Below are 20,541 nucleotides of genomic sequence, written 5' to 3' on the forward strand. Positions count from 1 at the left end.
CCCAAATTAAAATTAATGTTTGAAAATCCCAGCATTTTTAACAGCTCCTTTACTTCAGCCACCCTACTATGGGTGGATCCTTGTATCAGTAAAATAGTTTCTTTTTTGATTTAGGAGAGGTATCTCAATTTCTTATTGAATCAGGAGAGAGTAGTAAATGATTATCTTCAGATTGATATTTAAAGATCAGTTTCTTCAGTGGCAAAAGTCTGAGTCTTATGCTTACAAAAAGCAGGGGGTTTTTTGCGGGGTGGGTGGGTGGGTGGGTAGCTGTTGTTAGAATATGATTAAAAAGTTGTGGAGAGAAAAGGCCCTATAAAAGAATAAGCAGTGAAACACAGAAGCCTCTGGAATGTTTCTCATCCTTGGCTACTTTTAGATGTGTGAACTTCCAATTCCCAGAATTCCCTGGCCAACATTTGTGGCTAGGGAATTCTGAGAATTGAAATCTTGAAAGTGGTCAAGGTTGAGAAACAGTTCTGCAATATAGGATATCCCTGTTATGCTATGACAGATCTTGGAGTCAAAATGTTACTCCTTTTATTATGGTGTCAAAGGAATATGTGCCATTTACTGCTATTAGGAGCATAATTATCACCAAAGCATGCAGTCAGTGCTGTCCTTTTTTTTTTTTTGAAAAAACAAAACAAAAACCCAGCCTTTCTCAAATGCCTCATTCCCCCCCAAAATTTATAGCACTTAATTTTGGAGTATGAAAAGAAAAGCTAGCTTTCCATGGAAATATATTTGTTACCAATATCTTTTAAATAGGATATGTTTTTCCCCTTCTCTTTTTATTTCATGAGCTATGCGGTACAATTAGGCTGGACAATGTATGTCACTGTTTTTTTCTTCTTCGGTATTTCTGTTTTTTAACCAAGACACTTTGGAATATAATTCTCTTCACTCCTTCACCCCAAATATAACCTCCCCACAGGAAGGGAAAGTTGGAAGGAAGCAATTTTAGGAAATGCTTCCTAAATACTTGTGTTGTAAATGTTGTATTTGCAGTGGAGACCATCCTGTTTTCTCTTCATAGAATGAAGAGAGCTTGTATTGGTAGGTGAGAGAGGCTTTGAGGAAATAAGGAACAAGATGTGAACAATCTCATTTCTGGGTGGCAGCCATTTTGCAAGGGCGGCCTGTAATATGTCAGTAGTCCACGTTGTGAGTTGCTCTGTCTTAGTTCATTTCTGCCTCTTCTGCTCACAGGATTGTCCTTTTCCCAACCTTTGCTCTTTCTTGCAATAGGCCAAAGAGAGAATGAAAGAGATCCCTATCAGTATCCAAGCCACTACTTTTTCTTTTATGAAAATGTTAAAAAATGATTACCATTTCACAGATGCAACTGAGGCTTTTCTCCTGGTTTTGAAAATAGCAAAAAAAGAAAAAAAAAAGGATTTTCAGATATTTAGGCTGGCTCCTTTTCCCCATTTTTGTCCAGCCCAATCTTTCTAATTACTTGAAATATTGATTTGCATAGCACCTGTGGGTAGTGACACACTCCCTGTCCTCCTAGGACAGGGGTAGGCAACCTTGGCTCTTTTATGACTCGTGGACTAATTCCCAGGAATTCTGGGAGTTGAAGTCCACGAGTCATAAAAGAGCCAAGGTTGCCTACCCCCATCCTAGAAGCATAATTCACTGCCGGGGTCAATAGGATGCATCAGGACCCTACTGAGTGCACCTTCCCAAAATGAGGTCATTATGGTTTGTTTTTATTACTGAGTTAAGGACATTGGTGTATTTCTGATGCCAGAGGATTTTAGCTTTAAGACAGTAATCATTCCGTGGTCCTCTCATCTGAATTAATGGATGGTACAGTTTTTAATTCTTCCATTTTGATTTTAGTTACTTCGGATTACAGCAGTATTTCTCAACTTCAGCAACTTTAAGCGGTGTGGACTTGAAGCATGCTAGGAATTGAAGTCCACACCGCTTAAAGATGCTGAGGTTGAAAAACACTGGATTACAGGATTGAATTCCAAATCTGTATCCATTTTTCAAAAATTAACTCGATCTGAGATCTGCAAATACCACTAACTTTTTTTTTTGGAGAGGAAGGGGGAAATTGTGACGTGCACGCATATATAAACCATTTTATTAGCACTAGCTAGGGCCTATTTTCTATTCATGCTATGCACTGTGAACCCTTGATTTTGTTATTTCAAACGAAAGTCACCAATGTTGTGTAGCAAAATTGGCATACTGGAAACATCACCAACCCAGTTTCCATCTGCTGGGTCGGACTCCAGCTCCTATAATTACTAACCAGCATGGAGACTGGGGATGATGGAAACCAAAACACCTCAATGAGGTTTAGATGTAGAACTCCAAAATCCAATTAATTTAATGTGTCTGAATTTTTAAAAAAATGTCTTTGCTTTCAAACAGGAGAAGTGGAATTGATTTCCAAATAAAAGGGCTATATAGTTGCACAGCGGTGTATATATGTGTACTGAGTGCAGATGTGTGTGAGTGCCATGCCTTGTTAGGCATGTAGAGACAGTTTGCCAGCTCATCCTCTGGGATCAACATGCAATTCTAGGCACGGATAGAATTCTCCCCTAAAACTGAGTGCACACATTAACTCCAGTGCAGGGTAGAGAACAAGGAAACTCCCTTGGTCCTATCACCAACAATTGCTTTTACAGAGAGCAACACAAGGTGAAGAGGAAGCCCCAGAATTAGCCTTCTTAGAAGATCAATAAGTCTGTTAAAACCTCAGTTAATATCACTTAAAGCCAAGTTACTTGGTTGGTTTTCTGAGCTTGAGATTGGTGAGCCTAGGTTTTTGAATTTCTTAAGTATGAGAGATTTTGGGGGGGAAAAAGGAATGAAGGTAGGAGTGGCTGGATAGTTCTTGTAATCTGCAAACCGCTGCTCTTTCAATGGTGATATGCTATCAAGCCTAAAGGGAGGGGGAATCTGTTGTATTGTGAATTGCTATCTAATTGGAGCTTTTCTTTTGATTGTCTTCCAAGTATTATTTTTTATTGTAAACAAAAAATGTGAAATGTAATTTTTACAACAGCAATATGAAATATATTTTATAATAAAAGGATATGGCCTGGTAAATGTCAGTTTCTGTATTTTTTGCTCCTCAGGAGGGTGGCTGGGTGATTGGGTAGGTCTATATAAAAGTGATTTCTCCATCTACTTTCCCAGAAGACTATCGACTCATAGTCCCAATTGGTCAGGATGTGTATGGAGACATAGAAAGTTGACTTTTAAATTAAACCAGGCTACTGGTACAACTATTACCCCAATAGTTGAACAGCTTTTCCTGTTAGAAAGTTCTTACTGATATCCAGCCAAATTCTACTTCATTGTAATTTAACACTCTGCTCAAAAGCTGAGGGATAGAAAAGTATGCCATCAGTGATCTAATGCAGAGAATTGATGCTGGGGATATTATCTGTGTCTACAACTGAGATAACTCCTAATGAGTGACACTTTCTTCCCGCGGGCATTTTTCAAGCTAGAAATGTCTTGATTAGTACACAGAAGTATACTTGTATAATTGGACAGAAGTTAAGTGTCTAAAAATGCTTTTGTACTGGTGTAGGTACAAGGTCATCCCAATAGTGAACTGTCACACCAAAGCTGCATTGATCTGCATATATTTCAACCATGGAGCTTTGCTTGTTTATGCGGACTGGTTGCTGGCATGCTGTGGCCCGGTATTGGTCCACGGATCAGGGGTTGGAGACCCCTGGAGTAAAGTATAACTAGTTATATAACTCTTGTTACATAGTTTAACATATAACAGCTCCAACTCAGCTGCAATTACATAAAGGGTACGAGTGTTAACAGCAATGGAAATTTTAGAAAACCTAAGTGCAAAGAACAGTCTCTAAGGTTATTTGTGTTAAGGAGCTCTTTCTGCCCCAAACTTCAAGAATGTCAGCATGGAATGAGTTAAGACATATTGTTTTATAGCATACCTCAAGCTCTTGGCATAAGTGTATGCCTGTCTTTTTTAATGAACTGAAGTAGTTGGGTGACGTATAGCTAGGTGTGGCATTAATAGATTTTCTTCATGGAATTTCCTACCTCATTTTTAACTGCAATGAAATAATGGCTCTACAGACATAATGTCCCAGGAGATGAAACATCTCTGGGCTGCTTTGTTAAGCAGTTGGATAGCTGACTTGTGGGGGAAAAAATCATTGCTGCCCTAAAACATTACATAAAGTATATTATTTAGACATAAAACAGTTGTCGATTAATTTGTTTTAGTGATCAGTTTTGAAACCCAACTTAAAAAATATACAAAAAACAATTAGAAATGTAAAATAAAGTGTAACAGCACGTTTTTAATCTCTTGGTGATTCAATTTTTTTAAAAAGATTTAAATTGAATCCAAATGAAATAATCTCAACAAAACCCCACTATCGATTTCCCAACTGTTCTGTTACATCTTACGAAGTCACACAATATTCAACAAGGAATCTAACCTTTCAGTCTGCTAATACTTGTATTTTACATCTTTTATGAAATTTGTGACATTCCCTTTACAGCTACTGCATATTTTGACATTAGAGATAGTCCTCATTTAGCAACTTTTCAAAGTTATGACTGATGAAAAAATAACTTTGTGACCAATCCTCAAATTTATGATCTTCACAGGTCTGCAAAGGAAAGGAAAGCTGATGTAAGTTTACAAGCAGTCATTTCAATTAGCGACCACTTCACTTAATGACTGAGCTGGTCTCAACTGTGATGGCTAAGCAAGGACTATCTAATTTACTGAACAGAATAAGTATGTAGTATACAATTTAAAGTACCAACTGTTTTCCTCAAGATCTCTCCTATCTCAGAAGCTCCCTTTTGCATTTTACTTGCAGGCATTGCTAATCCTTCTCTTAACTGCCGGTGATTATTCCACCACCACCCCTTCTACTCTTGCCCCAACATAGAACAAACCTTGATCAGACACATTCAGTTTGATTTCAATGATCTGGATTTCCTCTTTGACCTTTTATTGGTTTACAGCACAATTTTATGCAAACCTACTCAGAGGTTAAGTCCCATTATGTAGCTTATCTCCAGGAATATATTAAAAATTCCTAGTAATCAATTACAGACCTTTAAAGCTTTAATGTATTAAAGCTTTCCCCTTCGCTTGCAATTGCATCTGGATGCTTCCCTCCATTCTATAGGTTATCAGCCTAATTTCCTTCTCGTAAAAGCTATAACTGGCACTGTCAGGAGAAACAGCATGGTTTATTTTACTCCATGCAATTATTTTATGCAAATTTAGATGGTTGCTCTGAAAGTGTTCAAAAATTTCTTACAGATACTGTATATACTTTGTCTACCTTTTGTTCCAACAGAACATTCTTTGCAAGCAATGTAAAATTTAATTGCTCGTACTTTTCAATTTAAACAATGCGTTAGAATTACCAATGTATTTCTAATCTATATTTCAATGACCATAGCAGAAATTTCTTAAGAGAATGAGTACCAACAAAATAACTTTTTCATATGGCTGCCTTCAAAAATACAATTAAGTAAAAGAAGTCTACATAGGCTGATGAAAAGTCCAAGTTAATACTTTGAAGTAATGCTTGTTCTCTGAAGATCTTTCTGCACATATAAATATGACTTCTTCTCTGGATAGGTTTTCTTCTGCTTGATAAAAACTTTTCCTACTTTATTGTCTCTCTCTGGTGTGTATTCTCTGATGTAAAGTTAGGCTTGTGTTTCGACTGAAGCTCTTCCCACACTCTAAGCATTTATAGGGCTTTTCCCCTGTGTGAATCCTTCTATGTGAAACAAGATCTGTGCTCTGTCCAAAATACTTCCCACACTCCAAGCATGGATATGGTTTTTCTCCTGTATGGATTCTACGATGCCTAACTAGGCTGGACTGAGTGGTAAAACTCAGGCCACAGTCTGAGCAGTTGTATGTCTTTTCCCCAGTGTGCATCCGCTTATGTTTAACAAGACTTGAATGGTCCCGGAAGCTCAGGCCACAGTCCAAGCAACTGAACGGTCTCTCTCCGGTGTGTGTCCTTTGATGCGAGGAAAGGCTTGTGCTCCGACTGAAGTTCTTACCACACTCCAGGCATTTATATGGCTTCTCTCCTGTGTGGCTTCTTTCATGCTTAATAAAGCTTGACTGATCAGAAAAGCTCTTGTTGCAGTCTAAGCAGCTGTACGGTCTCTCCCCAGTGTGGATTCGCTGATGCAAAGTCAGGCTTGTGCTTCGACTGAAGCTTTTCCCACACTCTAAGCATTTATATGGTTTCTCCCCTGTGTGGGTTCTTCTATGTGAAGCAAGATCTGTGCTCTGACCAAAGTATTTTCCGCATTCCGCGCACCGATATGGTTTCTCTCCTGTGTGGATTCTCTGATGTCTAACTAAGCTTGACTGAGTGCTAACACTCAGGCCACAGTCTGAGCAACTGTAGGGTTTTTCCCCAGTGTGAATCCGCTTATGCTTAATAAGGCCTGAATGGTCCCGAAAGCTCAGGCCACAATCTAAGCAGCTGAATGGTCTCTCCCCAGTGTGTGTCCTTTGATGTGAAGAAAGGCTTGTGCTTGAATTGAAGCTCTTCCCACACTCTAAGCATTTATAGGGCTTCTCTCCTGTGTGGATTCTCTGATGTGAAGGGAGGCTTGAGCTGTGATTGAAGCCCTTTCCACACTCTGAACATTTATAGGGTTTCTTGTCTTCAAGAAATGCTTGACCATCAGCAAGGTTGTGGTTCCAATTCACACTCTTTCCAAATTTGAAGTTTTTATTTGACTTTCCCTCTGCATGGATTAACTGGTGAATATTCAGACAATTATTACATCTCTTATCTGTTTGGCTGTTAGGTTGCACTGGAGTTTCACTGAAACTTCTACCTTGAGAAGTAATAGATTTATCAACTCTTTTCTCCACAAAACTTCCTCCTTCTCCTGTTGGTCTGCTTTGATTCCAAAAATTCTCTTTCAGTTCCTCAGATTTGACTTTTTCTGATTGCTTCCCATCATTCTCACTCTTCCATCCATTATCCACTGGAATAAAAAGAGAAATGCAACAAAATTTCTATGTAGGACCTCCAGACATTGTGTTATAAACCTAGTTAGTTTCTTGGGCTCTCCCCCCAAAACAACAACAACAACAGTTAACTAGCCCCCTAGGTCCTTCCTAAGTAATCTGCTACAGGATTTATCTCTTTCCACTAGGATTCTGATTTACAGGGACAAATATAATCTTAAATGGCTTTTTTCGGCAACATGCTTAATAATCAACTAGAATCTCACTACATCTCATCAGCAGTGATTTTTGCAGCACACGTCTGGTTTAATTGGGTCAACAACTGCTATTTTAGGAAGACAGATTCTCCATCTCACTTTTTCATGAAGTACCTGATACCTTATGAGTCTTTGTATCAGTCAAATACTGGCAAGTTTTATTATATCACTAACCCCATCCCCTTTAACAAGAAGGCAGCAGCAGCAGAAGCATCACCCCTATAACTGTAATGGGAATGATCTTGGGAAGAAGAGTGCAGCCTAGATTATGCAGTAGTCTGATAAAATGTGTGTCTGAAGGAGGAGATGTGGTGAAAGTATCTCGGAAGGCATCTTCTCTAGTTTTTGGGAGAGTAAACATGAAGAAAGGAAGAGGTACTTTTAGTCTTTCAAGATTCTATTAATGTGACTTTACAAAAGAATTAGCAATATAGTACTGCTTCATATCAGAATTACCTCTAAGTGCTAACAATAGCCAATTAATGTGGAAGAGACATATCTCTGGGTTGCCAGATCTTGGAATAAACAATACTGGTTTTTCAGTTGATTTTCTCTATATAGCAAACAGTTACTTAATCAAAACAGAATGTCTAGATTTAGGCCTGTCCACAATTCATTGGGTCAAATTAGCTTTAATTCTATGCATAACTGGTTCTGTTTGAGGATAAATTTTATTGAGTATTAGCTAACTGGGTCAATTGATCTCTTTTGTGTTACATCATGCTAATAATATCTAATCATTCTTTCCACTGACCAAGTTTTTTTATTATTCTTATTTTAATTCCATTTATATCCCGCCCTTCTCCGAAGACTCAGGGCGGCTTACAAGCTTAGCAGTAGCCTTCATTCTATGTATATGCCTGCTTGTTAGGGCTTTCACACACACCCCAAGCGGCATTATTACAAAGTCAGCTTAATTGCCCCCAACAATCTGGGTCCTCATTTTACCTACCTCGGAAGGATGGAAGGCTGAGTCAACCTTGAGCCTGGTGGGATGTGAACCTGCACTAATTGCAGGCAGCTGGTGTTACTTAAGGAGGCATTAGCCCACTGCTCTACCAAGGCTCTTTTAAATGAGTTGGGATCAAATAGCTCTCCTGGTGGTTGTCATTGTCGTGTCGGAAGCACTGAGGCATTTCCAGGTTGAAAGAATTAGCCAGTGACATCACCACTGCTTGGGGGACACACAGTTGGGGGCTCCTTTCATGGTCTGTTAATAAGCCCACCAAAGTAGAATCTATTTATCTACTCATGTCTGTAGCTTTTGAACTGTTATGTTGGCAAGAGCTGGAGCGAATGATGGGAGCTCACCCCATCACACAGAAGGCCTCAGGTCTTGAATGCAGGCTTGCAAATTGTTAACCCTATGTTCTAACCATGTGAGCCACCGTGCTCCGTCAGCTCTCCTAAAAGCCTTAAAAATGAAGGCTACCAGTTTGGTGCTTCAAAAATCCGGATGACTCTAGATGGCAGCAAGCAGCCACATTTGTTGTGGCCTGAGGTTTTGCACCTCAGGTCTGGTAACATCACCAAAATGTCACAGATGAGGGATTTCACTGAATTTCAGTGTTTTGATTTGTACTATTTTAGCAGGTGGAGGCAGTAGCTTTTATGTCCATGACTGCCATGTTGTTGATCTTTATGCTGTGCCATACTGTTTTTTCCCCATTTTTTTCTGAGAGTAAATCCAGATAATAGGATGTAATTCAAAGTACCAATGGGCACCTTGGAAGACCTATGTGGCCTGGGGCGTGGAGAGCTTTAGGATAGGCTAATTCGAGCAATACCAGTAAAACCTAGATGGGAAGATTTACTTGGAATCCCTATTCTAAACAGAACAACCATCAAGCACAAAGCCAAGCTTTTTCTCCTGCTGCCCCACTGCTATGGACTCACATTCCCGCTATGATTAGCCCAGCATTAACCCTCTTGCAATTTAACAAAGTTGTTAAGATTAGGCCAACCAAGAAACTGCTTAAGACTGACTTGAGAAATGAGATTTCTTTCCCCCCGCTTCCCAAATGATTCTCAATTTTGTTTCTAGGAATGCTGTTTCTCAGCATAGCACAATTAGAATTATTATTATTATTGTATAATCTGTTTACTAAAATGGAATTATGCTGCATGAAGCCAGTTGCAACTGAAGCAGCAAAGAAACTGTGTAATACGTAAGTATACAACAGCTTATTCAACAAGCCATGATGAAAACAAGTTGGGGCTTAGTGTTAAAATGAGCAAAAATGAACCAAGCTCAAAAAATATATCCATAGTCCTTACCAGTATCAATTCTCAACTGGACACTATTTCCACAAGGAGTTGGGCTCCCGTCTCTGCAGGGAATGGCTTTATTTACTTTCTCCCCTGGGATATACTTTGCTCTTTCTTGGCTTGTTTTTGACTGCTCCCAGTTTTGGAAACCACAATCTTCTCCTTTCCATGCTGATTTGCCATATAATTCCATAGAGTTTGAATATTCTGGTATGTTTCTCCTCGCTGATCCTGATTAAACGTTCCTGGCCTGTTGGAGTAATGAAAAAAAAACCCACCCCAATTTGTTCCATAAATTAGAAAATATGCAACTTCAAAATTATTTTCTATATGTATGTGGGAATGGAATTAAGTGGAAGAATCACCTTTCAGATCTCAAAAGGAATTTAGCTGTCTCATGCATTCATCAGATTAAGAATCCAAAATTTTGAGCATAATTTTCCTATCTCTTCCATATACTGAACTTTACCCCAGTATACAAAATAAAAGGGGAAAAAACCAATCGTATGCTTTCTGACAGTCTGTTGCCTCTAGTTATTTTGAAAAATCATGACTGTTTATAAGCCCAATAAAAAAAATGAAAAAAAAAATGTTATCAAGCATTCTAAGATGTCTGATGCAATTGTGAAGGAGGTGAAAGAATCCCCAGGTACATAAGAAAACATATACTGTATATATTGAGCTCAAATGTGTTTCAAAAATAACTGAATTCAGTAAACCTATGTTGCATATCTGGATTTTTTTTTCTTTTCCTTCCTTTCACTACAATCAGGCCTTTCACCTTTCCTTCCTTTTTTCATATCCCGAAGACCTTAAATAAAATAAGTTCCAAAAAAAATTAAATGGAAATTGTAAACTTAGATCATGTGGATGGCCTTGGTAGTGTTTTTAAAAGAGCAAATAACCTTGGGAAAATCATTTTGTCTCCCCATTTCCATTTAGGGATCAAAGAGTGTAGATACTGTAAGCATACATCAACTTCTCTGTTCCCTGAAGGAAGGAGTCCTAGTTGAATTCAGACTCACAATGAAGTTTAGATACACAAAAAGGCATTCCTCATTACCCAAGAAGCAGACATACACTGTTTCATCTATCCCTCTTAAGTCACAGCACACAGAAGTCTCATTTGCATCTTAGTTGGAACTTCAGGTTGCTAGAAGTTTGAAGTTTTTTTTTCCAGAGCAGTAGTGGGAATGAATCCTTTCAAGATAAAGCAAAAAAACTGAAAGGCATAACAAAAAAGACCCAATTTTATGTTTATCAGCCCCATTAGCACAAGCTAGAGGGATATCAGGACTGAATTACTTGAAGGTATATATTAAACTTGTTGAAGCTTTTTGTTAGAAACTAGTTACACACAGCTCACGGTAACCTTGCATGCAGTTGACTCAAGAAGATGGACAAGGAACTTGTACTTTAGTCTATAAAAAATGTCCACTGATATCCTGTTCTACAAATTAATACAAATGGAAAGCTTTTTTATGCTTCCTTTTGATGTCAGTGTTGGTTATCAACCCTGATTTCCAATGTTATTGGACTTAGCAACCCTGATTTCCAATGTTATTGGACTTAGTAGCCCAAATATCTCTTTCCACCTCTGTATAATAAACATTATCACCTACGTTTTCCAAGAGTAAAAAAACAACAACTAATTCATTAAAACTTGGTCTTTTTGTTTGTAAGGTGGAAATGCCTTTGTAACTTTAAACAGTCACCAACTGTTGTAAGTTGAGGACTACCTATATATCATAAACTAACCTAACAGCAAGGTTTGCTCACTCTGGTAAACTACAAAAAATCTAAGACATTAACTCTACCCAAGCTTATTATGTTGTACAAATGCACCTGCCAAATCTTTAATTAAATGGGATGTATTCCCAAACAGGTTAGATGTAGGACTAGTGCTCAATTGACTTTAAGAAAGAGAAGCCCCTAATTACTGCATATACAAGCATACTGCATGCTTCCTTATCCCTGCCATCAATACAAAAAGCATGGTAAACTGTGAGAACTGAAGTCCTCCAAAAATGGGAGTCCTGATCTGTGCAAGACTCTTTGTGTATAGGGCTGTCACTAGAGGTGTCCACCCTCAATGTCTGAGCATAAGTGGAAGGGCAAACAATATTATCCCTTGTGTTTTGTGCAAAGCAGAACTATTAAGCAATACTTAACAACTGGAGTCTTAATTCTTTGTATAACAGCATATAAACAGTATCTCACTTCTTACCACAAGAATTTTCTTTAGTCCATTTTGGCCTAATAACATGAATGAATGAACCTTTATTGTCAAAGTACAACCATGTATACATTGAGATTGGCTAAGCCTCCCTTCGTGCCCCCCCCAACTCACAGTGACAACAAATCCACCATTTTGTTACACCATGTGAGCTAACTGCATACAATACACCGGCCTCACAAGTCAATCATACATAAAGTTATTTCCCGTTCAAGAGCCTGACAGCCCATGGATAGAAGCTGTTCTTCAGCCTGTTGGTATGGCTGGCTATACTCCTGTATCTCCTACCCAATGGTAGGAGAGTAAAGAGGTACTGACCAGGGTGTGAGTCGTCCCTGAGAATTTTCCTCACTCTTCCAAGGCAGCGAGCCCTGGCAATGTCATCCAGTGGTGTCAGGGGACAGCCCACGATGTTTTGTGCTGTGCTCACAACCCTCTGTAATACTTTCCTATCTGCGGCTGTCAGGCCAGCATACCAAACCACAATACAGTGCGAGAGGACGCTCTCTATAGTAGACCGGTAAAAGAAGGTCATTAGCCGTTGTTCTACCCTGTTCTTCCGCAAGACCCTGAGGAAGTAGAGTCTCCGTTGGGCCTTTCTGGCCACCTGGGTTGTATTGACTTTCCAGGTAAGATCTTCACAGAGGTAGACTCCCAGGAATTTAAAGGAAGAAACTCTCTCCACAAAGTCCCCCCTCCCCCCCAATGTAAAGTGGGGCAGGTTCCTCTCTTTTCCTCCTTATGTATTCCTTATGCATACATTAAAAGTGTGTATGTCTATTATTTTTGAAATAATTATGTTTATTATTAATTATGTCTTCCTTTTTCTCTCCAGCAAGGGAATAAGGATTTTTACTTGCTTTGCAAGACCTCGATATTGAACAAATATACAGAAATCTAATGTTCTCTAAAATGCACTGAAGTAGAAGTAAATCCAATTATATTAACATTTAACATTTATGATTATATATCAGAAATTTAGATATCAGAAATATAATTAACATTGTGGCCACAACATCTGCCACAATGATAACTAAATGCAGAATAATTACTTGCATTTTTTAATTTACTAATATTTAATGCTACAATAATCCTACCTGCAAATATTGGTGTAGTATAATTTTTGGAAAAAATAAAGAACTGATTAACATTAGGATAATAGAAGTATGGATGTGGTTTGAAAAATGAACAGTTGATGGTAAATTCTTTGCAGCAGAAGCAAACAAAGCAATGTTTTTTTTTTTAAAAAAATAGGTTAATTCAAAAACAAACTTATAAAAAGAGCAAAATGCTGAATCTCATCTCTCAAACCCCAATGCTCACAAATAACAGGTTTTAGAGGTGGGTCAGAAAGCAGGGATTCTGAAGCCAAGCTCAGAATTCACACAAGTTCATACAGGGAAAGGAAGTATTTCAAGCTAAACCATGTGAGGCTTTAATGACTAAGATCAACACTAAATGGAATCTGGAAATAAATATGCAATTAATGGTACTGGCAAAGAATATGCATGATTCAAATGCTTCATTTCTCTCTCCACATCTCCCTTCCTCATGCATACACATACACACACTCTGCAGCCTGGCTGTCTGAAGAATCTCAATGTATACTTTATAATAATTTAGCCTGGCCATAACCATAACATCGTGGAAGCTAGGTCAACTTTATCTACAAAAGATTGCAGCCATCAAACTAGTGAAAACTAAGTCACCAATCCAGAATTACTCTAAGCTTTAAGGGGGAAAGCCTCCAGCTAAGAATTATATTGCAAACTTCCATCCTGAGCTGCAGATTTTGCTCCCTGCCATCTGCCTAGATGGCGTGCCTCCCCCATCCTTTCTCCTCTTTTAACGCGTCCCTCTGATAAAAGAGGTCGACCTGTTTGTGATCGACATCCTGATAATCTCCTTGAAGATTTTCGGTTAAGCTTTCTTTCCCTGCAGTTTCTCTCTCTACAGGTGTTTAATAAAGCCCGAGGGAGGGCAGCTTCAGAGATTACAAAACCCACTAGTTACGGAATATGAAACCAGGTATTGCAAAGGTCCCCTTTCCCAGACTATCAGACGCGCAGAGGAAGGAAAACTGGTCCCTTCTTACAAGCTGGGCTACGGGGGGATGAGAAGGTGCGGCAGCGGGTTTTCGTATCCTTCCGATCTGCATCTCAGCCTCTTTCGGGGGTTTTCTTGGGGAGAAAATCCCGCTCCCAACACTCACCCAGGTCTGTCCAAGACCTTTTCGCCCACCTTCGAGCTTGTAAAATCCAAGAGAACCCCCCCCCCACTTCCCCTGGGGCTTTCAGGAAATCTTACTTGCATTTTCAAACATCAGCTTCCGGGGCGGGTCTTAATGAAGGAAAAGCCAATAGCAGAGAGAGAGAGAGAGAGAGAGAGAGAGAGAGAGAGAGAGAGAGAGAATGAATAAAGCGGCTTTGCTAATTTGCCTAGATAGGAAATGGCAGGTTGGTATTGCTAAGTTGCTGTAGAAGTTCCCTCCCCCACATAGTTAAGATGGTCCTCCCTCTCTTCAAAATAAGTAGGCAATATCAAACTCAAATATTGTTTTGTGTGAAGCCTTTTCTAAAAATGTACAATATTTCTTAAAAGTATTTATGGAAAAACACAACCTTGATTTTAGATACTGCAGTATGAGAGTTGGTCGTGATGGAATTAGGGTGTCAGGTTTCAACAACCTTGCAATATAGACCTATGCTTGTATTGTACTATTACCCTGGTGTTTCTCAGGCCTGGCAGCTTTGAGATATATGGACTTCAATACCTGCAATTCCTCAGTTAGCTGGCTGGGGAATTATCGGAGTTGAAGTCTATACCTCTTAAAATTGCCAAGCTTAAGGAATACTAGGTTAGAATATAAACAATGTGCAACCTGGTACATACTCAGCCAAGAGCTACCCAACTAGGTATCCGTTCCATAGAAATGGGGGATACTGTAGCAAGCAGTCTCTATTTCCTTTTAGTAACGAAAGAGGAGCTTTGACTGCACACATTACATGGATTCTCTTTGTAATTTTGGTCACCAAACCTGGAGGTGGGATTCTGAACTTGTAGGGATTCTGCACTTGTAGGGAGCTGAACAAGGATGCTGGCTGAGGAATTCTGGGATGTTGCGAAGCCCATATTTAAAGTTCCCAAGGGAGAGAAACCCTGTACTATAGTACAGTGCACCATGACTGGAAGAAGAATGTAGAGCAATAATTCATGGTTCCAAATGTCGGGTGAGGGGAGGCACAGCAAGTCAGCCCAATGAGGAAGAACAGACAAAGTAATCAATACTATATAGATCAGAACTGCTTTTACGGTGTTGAAACAGCTTCAGTGACAGAATATTGCAAATCTGAAAGTGTTTCCTCCTTCTTCCCCTTATCTTTGTGTGAATTAGTGAGCAGCTTATCTGAAATGTTTTCTTAAGTTATTTTCTTGGCCCAAACTCAAGCTGCTCTTATCAGACCATTGGCTCATTACCAATTTTTTTCCTGTTCCTTCTTCTGTCTATATCAAGAGCCATCTGATATGAGAAGGGATCTATATAAACGCTCAAGTCCTCGGAATCTTATCTCTATTACAAACTCAAGGGCTGTATTCATATAACATACTGAATTGTAATAAGCTTAATTTGGTTTTGGTTTAGCAGGTTCCATGCATTCAAGCATTATAGTTTGTACAATACAGGATTTTGACCAAGGAAATCCGGGTCCATCCTCCTCCACTGGATGTCTTCAGGACAGTTGCTGTTAGCTCAATGTATCCCACAAGATCCTTATGAAAAAAAATTAGAGAGAGCATGCTGTTGGCTGCCTTGTAACCTAACAGAGGAATGTACAGTAGATCTAATAAAGGTGTTCTTAATGCCAATTTCAATTTATTGCAATCAAAGATTAGCAGATTCTTAAGGTCCTCACAATTAGACATTGCATATAAAGTATACAGAAATAAAAATTATTATAATTCCATGTAGTATTTAGAGTTAAAGCCACAATCAAATGCCTCCTGGAAAAAAATAGTAGCCAGTCTCCACAGCCAGCAAGACATAGATGGAAGGAGTGGAGGATGCAGACTGAGACATTAGCCATTCAGGAATAAAGGAACAATCAGAACTACCCTTATTGCAGCTAAACTCTCCAAAGATTCTTTTTCTAGTCTCTTCACATGATCTGACTTGGTGGTTCCCATAAAAGCAGGGGTGTCAAACTGCTGCCCCGCAGGCCGGTTGCATCATGCGGAGGCTGTGCCCACCCCTGCTCCAGCAATGCAAAAAAAGTTGCAATACCTCACACCACACCACATGATACAGCGAGTTTGACACCCGTACCATACAGTCACCATAGTGAGGGGGTTATGGAGCTGCCTAGAACCAGTTGTGCTCTTATATGTCCTCCACCCAAAAGATAATTAAGAAATAAAGTTAGCCTTTATTTATCACTTGAAATTAGGCCTGTAACAAGTAGGAGAAAACTTCGACATATTGTTTGAAGTCTCTTTGTGTGTGTGTGTGTGTGTGTGAGAGAGAGAGAGAGAGAGAGAGAGATGATGATGATGATGACGACAACAACAACGACTCCTGGAGACTGTCTGTACAAGTTCCTGAAGTTTTCTTGGCAAGATTTAGGAAGTGGTTTGCCCTTGCCTGTTTCCCAGGGAACTGGTCCAAAATCTCCCAGCTAACTTGACGCTAGAAGTGGAATTAGAAGTCACAGTCTCCTGGTTTCTAGCTGACGCCTTAATCACTACTCTACACCCAACTGGCTCTCTCTTTTGAGGGCCACACAACATGGACTTTGTAGTATACAACATGGACTTTGTAGTATTGTTGTACTTGCTAATTAAAATATTTTGTATTTTAATTTGACTTATTTTTCTCTCTTTTAAATGATGTTAATGGCTTACCAAATCAGCACAGACTGGAATGAAGAATGGATTAATTGATAACTTCTAACATTCCTAAACTTCAAGATAAAAACATGTCTTTGCTCTCCAGGTCAGGCTAGATAGCAGCATGTTTGTTTTAATAGGATGTCTTCAGTCTTATCTTTTGATAGGAGAGACAATTACTGTCTAATTACTGTCTGATTTGTCTCTTCTTGACTAAATTTTACACCCCTGCTTTCACATTTAACTCCACGTCACTGATTTTCTGTCTGAAGGAGGGACTACCTTTTGTCATGTCCAATCAACTTTTCTCTTTTAATTCTCCTTTGAAGTGTTAACTCTAAGACTGAAAGCTGGGGTTCCCTCTTTGAATAACAGGGATCTTTTTAAATTAGAATGTTATGAATAAATCATAATAAATTTATCTTCTTGTCTTGGTCTGTTTATTTGGAAAATATGCATGCTGAGGCACGAGCCTAAAGCCATATTTGGCCCTCAGTTTTCTACTTAGTTAAGGTAAGAGCCATTTCTCATTCATCTTCTTGGAGAAGCATTCCCCCTCCCTCATTGGGGGAGAATCCTATTTAAGGAGCAACTAGAAATTGGCCTTTTGCATCTCTGTATAAACCCAGAGTGCTTTTTTTCTGGAATTAACTGTTGCTGCAGGCTTGTAACCTTTTCAGCAGATCAGTAAAAGAAAAAGGGAAGCAGTGTTGGCCTTATCCATTGAGGTTTTTACCAAGAAGATGGCTTCCACTTAACAATCTGCTATTATTTTATTATTTGTCCTTATCTCATGATTATGTTTTATCTTTAGTAAACCTTCTAGATTTCAAGTAATCCCAAATTTGGACAGTTTCAGGGGTTAAATTTATATCTTCTCCAAGGGAAAAGTTCAGATTTTGATGATGTGATCATATGTTTGTTCAAGTAAAAGTTTGTATTTGTGTAAAAGGTTTTACCCATTTTACCTCACACCAGAACTCACTTAAACCACAGTTTAAAATAGTGTTCTACAGTCCTGCCAAGTGTAGTTTATTCAGCAAAACATAATTAGAATTTGGCTTAGTCTGAGTTACCATGCTCTTTAACCCATCTCATATAACTAATTAAGTGCAGATTGTGGCTTGGGGAGTCAGAGAAAATGTAGCCTGTGGTGTCATGTTATACCACTAAATGAGTAGTGCCAAATTTTTTTCTGTTTGCATGCTTCCCCCCCATGGGGTTGATATTTGGAGGAGTTCTAAAGTGCCCAAATTCCATTTGGAAAAAGTGACCTAATTTGGAACAAGAGTTCAGGATCTTAAGAAATGAAAAACTTCTAAATTGCAGTAAGCGTTAAAGGCTTTACTTCCAACCCAGCCTCAGTTTAACATGCTTTACATTTTCAGCCTTGATCACTCTTGGGGGTTGCTGGGTGGCTGCATGTGGGCCATGCCTGCCAACTTGGTGTGTTGTGAATAGCTGGAATCTTTCCACAAAATCTTAATGCAATGGTCTAGATTTGGCTCCTTTATGACCTGCTAGGCAGTTGTGGCTTATTTAACAAACCCCAGTTAAGCAAAATATAATGTGTCACAATGTGGTAATCCAGCATAAAGCTGCTTTAATCTGGGAAGAGACAGAAAAAATCACTTCAGTAAACTGAATGAAAGAAATAGCAATGTCTTCAAGAGATATTCATATTATTCAGTACTGGAGATCCTTTAAAGATCTATTATACAGCACTTAACAAAGTTAAAATTGATAAGCAAAAATGCATAAATATACACTCACAAATGATTGTGTTGAACCAACAAGAAAGTGAGACTAGTTATATAAGTAGATTTAGTTCATCCAGTTTGGAAAAATCTTCATTTATTTCTTATTCTGTGATTTTGATTTTGATTTTTTTGGAGGGGCCAAAAGGCATGCTACAAGGCAAACTTCCATGCACTCTTGCCAGTTTTGTATAGCAATCTACTCCAAATAAATAGCATGGCTTTTGATTAAGGTGTAGCCTCTGAAATACTTTTAATTAATTTTAAATGCTCTGAGATAATAAATTATTCTAAGTACAGATTTCAAAGAGAGTAGGAAATTGAGCCAAAACTAGCATCTTCAGGGCTAGGAAAGCAGAAGTGATTCCAAATGGTATTTAGGGTGCTTTTTGGAGAACTAGAGCCAAGGCTTATCACTTGGTGCAGGTATGTGCTTGAGAGGCAGGAAATATGTTTCTGCAGGAACTGGTTGTTTTCCAGGGAAATATACATTTCCCTTAGAATGCCATGCTGTGTTAATATCAAGCTAAACTTGGAAAGCTAAGCAGTGGCAGTTCTAGTTAGAAGTTGGATGGGAGACCACTAAGAAATATAAAAGAATTGAGCTAATATGGAATTTGAGGGAGAAAAAACTCTAGGAGGCAATGTACTTAACCCCCTGTATTCAATCATACCTGTACCAACAATCTACCAGAGGCTTTGGCTTTCAGTTATTGCTGCTTACTATTAGGCTTAAGTCCTCCCACATATGACTTGATCACTCAGGAGAGGTACAACCTGGTGTGTATTAGCAAGACCTGACTGGGTCCAGAAAGGGGGATCCATCTCTTGGAAATGTGCCAACTTGGATTTAGGATATGGCATTGGCCAATACTTCAGGGCAAAGGTGGGAGTGTAGGATTGTCATTTGGGAGTCTCTTATGGCCTTTAGGGGCCCTGCTCCATAAATTGCAGGATGTGAGATCCTGTTCCTTAAGTTGGACTCTACAGATCATTTGGGATTTTTCTACTTCTTGTTTCATAGCTGATGGCCAAGAGCCATCTTTGTGGTTTGTTCACCTGGCACAATAGGCCAATTATTCATGGAGAGTGGAGGAAAGTGGAATTCAAACACTTTATTTCAGAAATAAAGGAGCACCTCTGCTGACAGTTTTGGTAAACTTCAGCAAAAAGAAAATGGGCCTCAAATCAGCTTTACATCAAGTAGAACAGCTTACCTCCAGAAGCTGTACGTAGATGTTTCATCACTGGAGGTTTTTAAGAAGAGACTTGACAGCCATTTATCTGGAATGATATAGAGCAGGGCTTTTCAACCTTTTCACCCATTATACCACTTTTAGGATATGGCAACATCCGAGGACCACCAGCATGGTGTCAAAAACTTGATGACCAAAAAAAGGACAAAAGTGATGAAATACAGGTAGTCCTCGACTTACAACAGTTCGCTTAGTGACTGTTCAAAGTTACAATGGCACTGAAAAAAGTGCCCCCCAAGCCACAGCCAAGCAAGACACCTGCCTGCCTGCCAGGCAGTGCTCTTCCTTTTGTCTGAGGTTTTCATTGTTGTGAGCATTTCTGTTGAGAATTGGCAGCAGGGGTGGGGTGGGGGTGTTTGGTTTTTATTCAACCCCCCCATCTACTGGTTGGTTGGAGCAGGTTTTGGTCACTTCACATGACCCTGGGACACTGTGACCATCATAAATATGAATCAGTTGCCAAGCATCTGAATGTAAATCACAAGACCCTGGAGATGCTGCAACATTCCAGCTGATCGGCACTTCTTCTGGGCTCAGCAGAAGCGCCGGGATCAGCGCCGAGCTCCAGCTGGAGCCTGGTGCTGATCCTGGCGCTTCTGCTGAGCCCTGACAGCCCCGAAGAAGCGCTGATCCTGGAGCTTCCGCTGATCCTTGACAGCCCTGCAGCTCCAGCCATCTCTCGCTCAGGCTTGTGTGGTGCTACCACTGGTTCAGCTCATTCCCCTCCCCCGCTACCACTTTTCTAAGATGGTCGTGTACCACTTGCCAGGTGCCAATGTACCACAGGTGGTACCCATACCACTGGTTGAAAAACCCTGATATAGAGTCCAGCTGGAGCAGGGGGTTGGGCTAGAAGACCTCCAAGGTCCTTTCCAAGTCTAGTATTCTG

The 20,541-nt window shown here is 39.5% G+C and overlaps 1 long non-coding RNA gene across 1 annotated transcript; it reads right to left on the minus strand.

The window, feature by feature from the left end:
• Window positions 1–4,081: 4,081 nt before the first annotated feature.
• LOC308660498 lies at window positions 4,082–10,851 on the minus strand. The gene is made up of 3 exons (XR_014024742.1): window positions 10,583–10,851; window positions 9,529–9,769; window positions 4,082–7,011 (listed from the first exon to the last, which is right to left on the minus strand). It is a non-coding gene; the product is annotated as an uncharacterized lncRNA (long non-coding RNA).
• Between the last annotated feature and the right edge of the window lie 9,690 nt (window positions 10,852–20,541).

Source organism: Vipera berus (assembly GCF_964194415.1).
Source record: "Vipera berus genome assembly, chromosome: 1".
NCBI classification, from domain to species: domain Eukaryota; kingdom Metazoa; phylum Chordata; class Lepidosauria; order Squamata; family Viperidae; genus Vipera; species Vipera berus.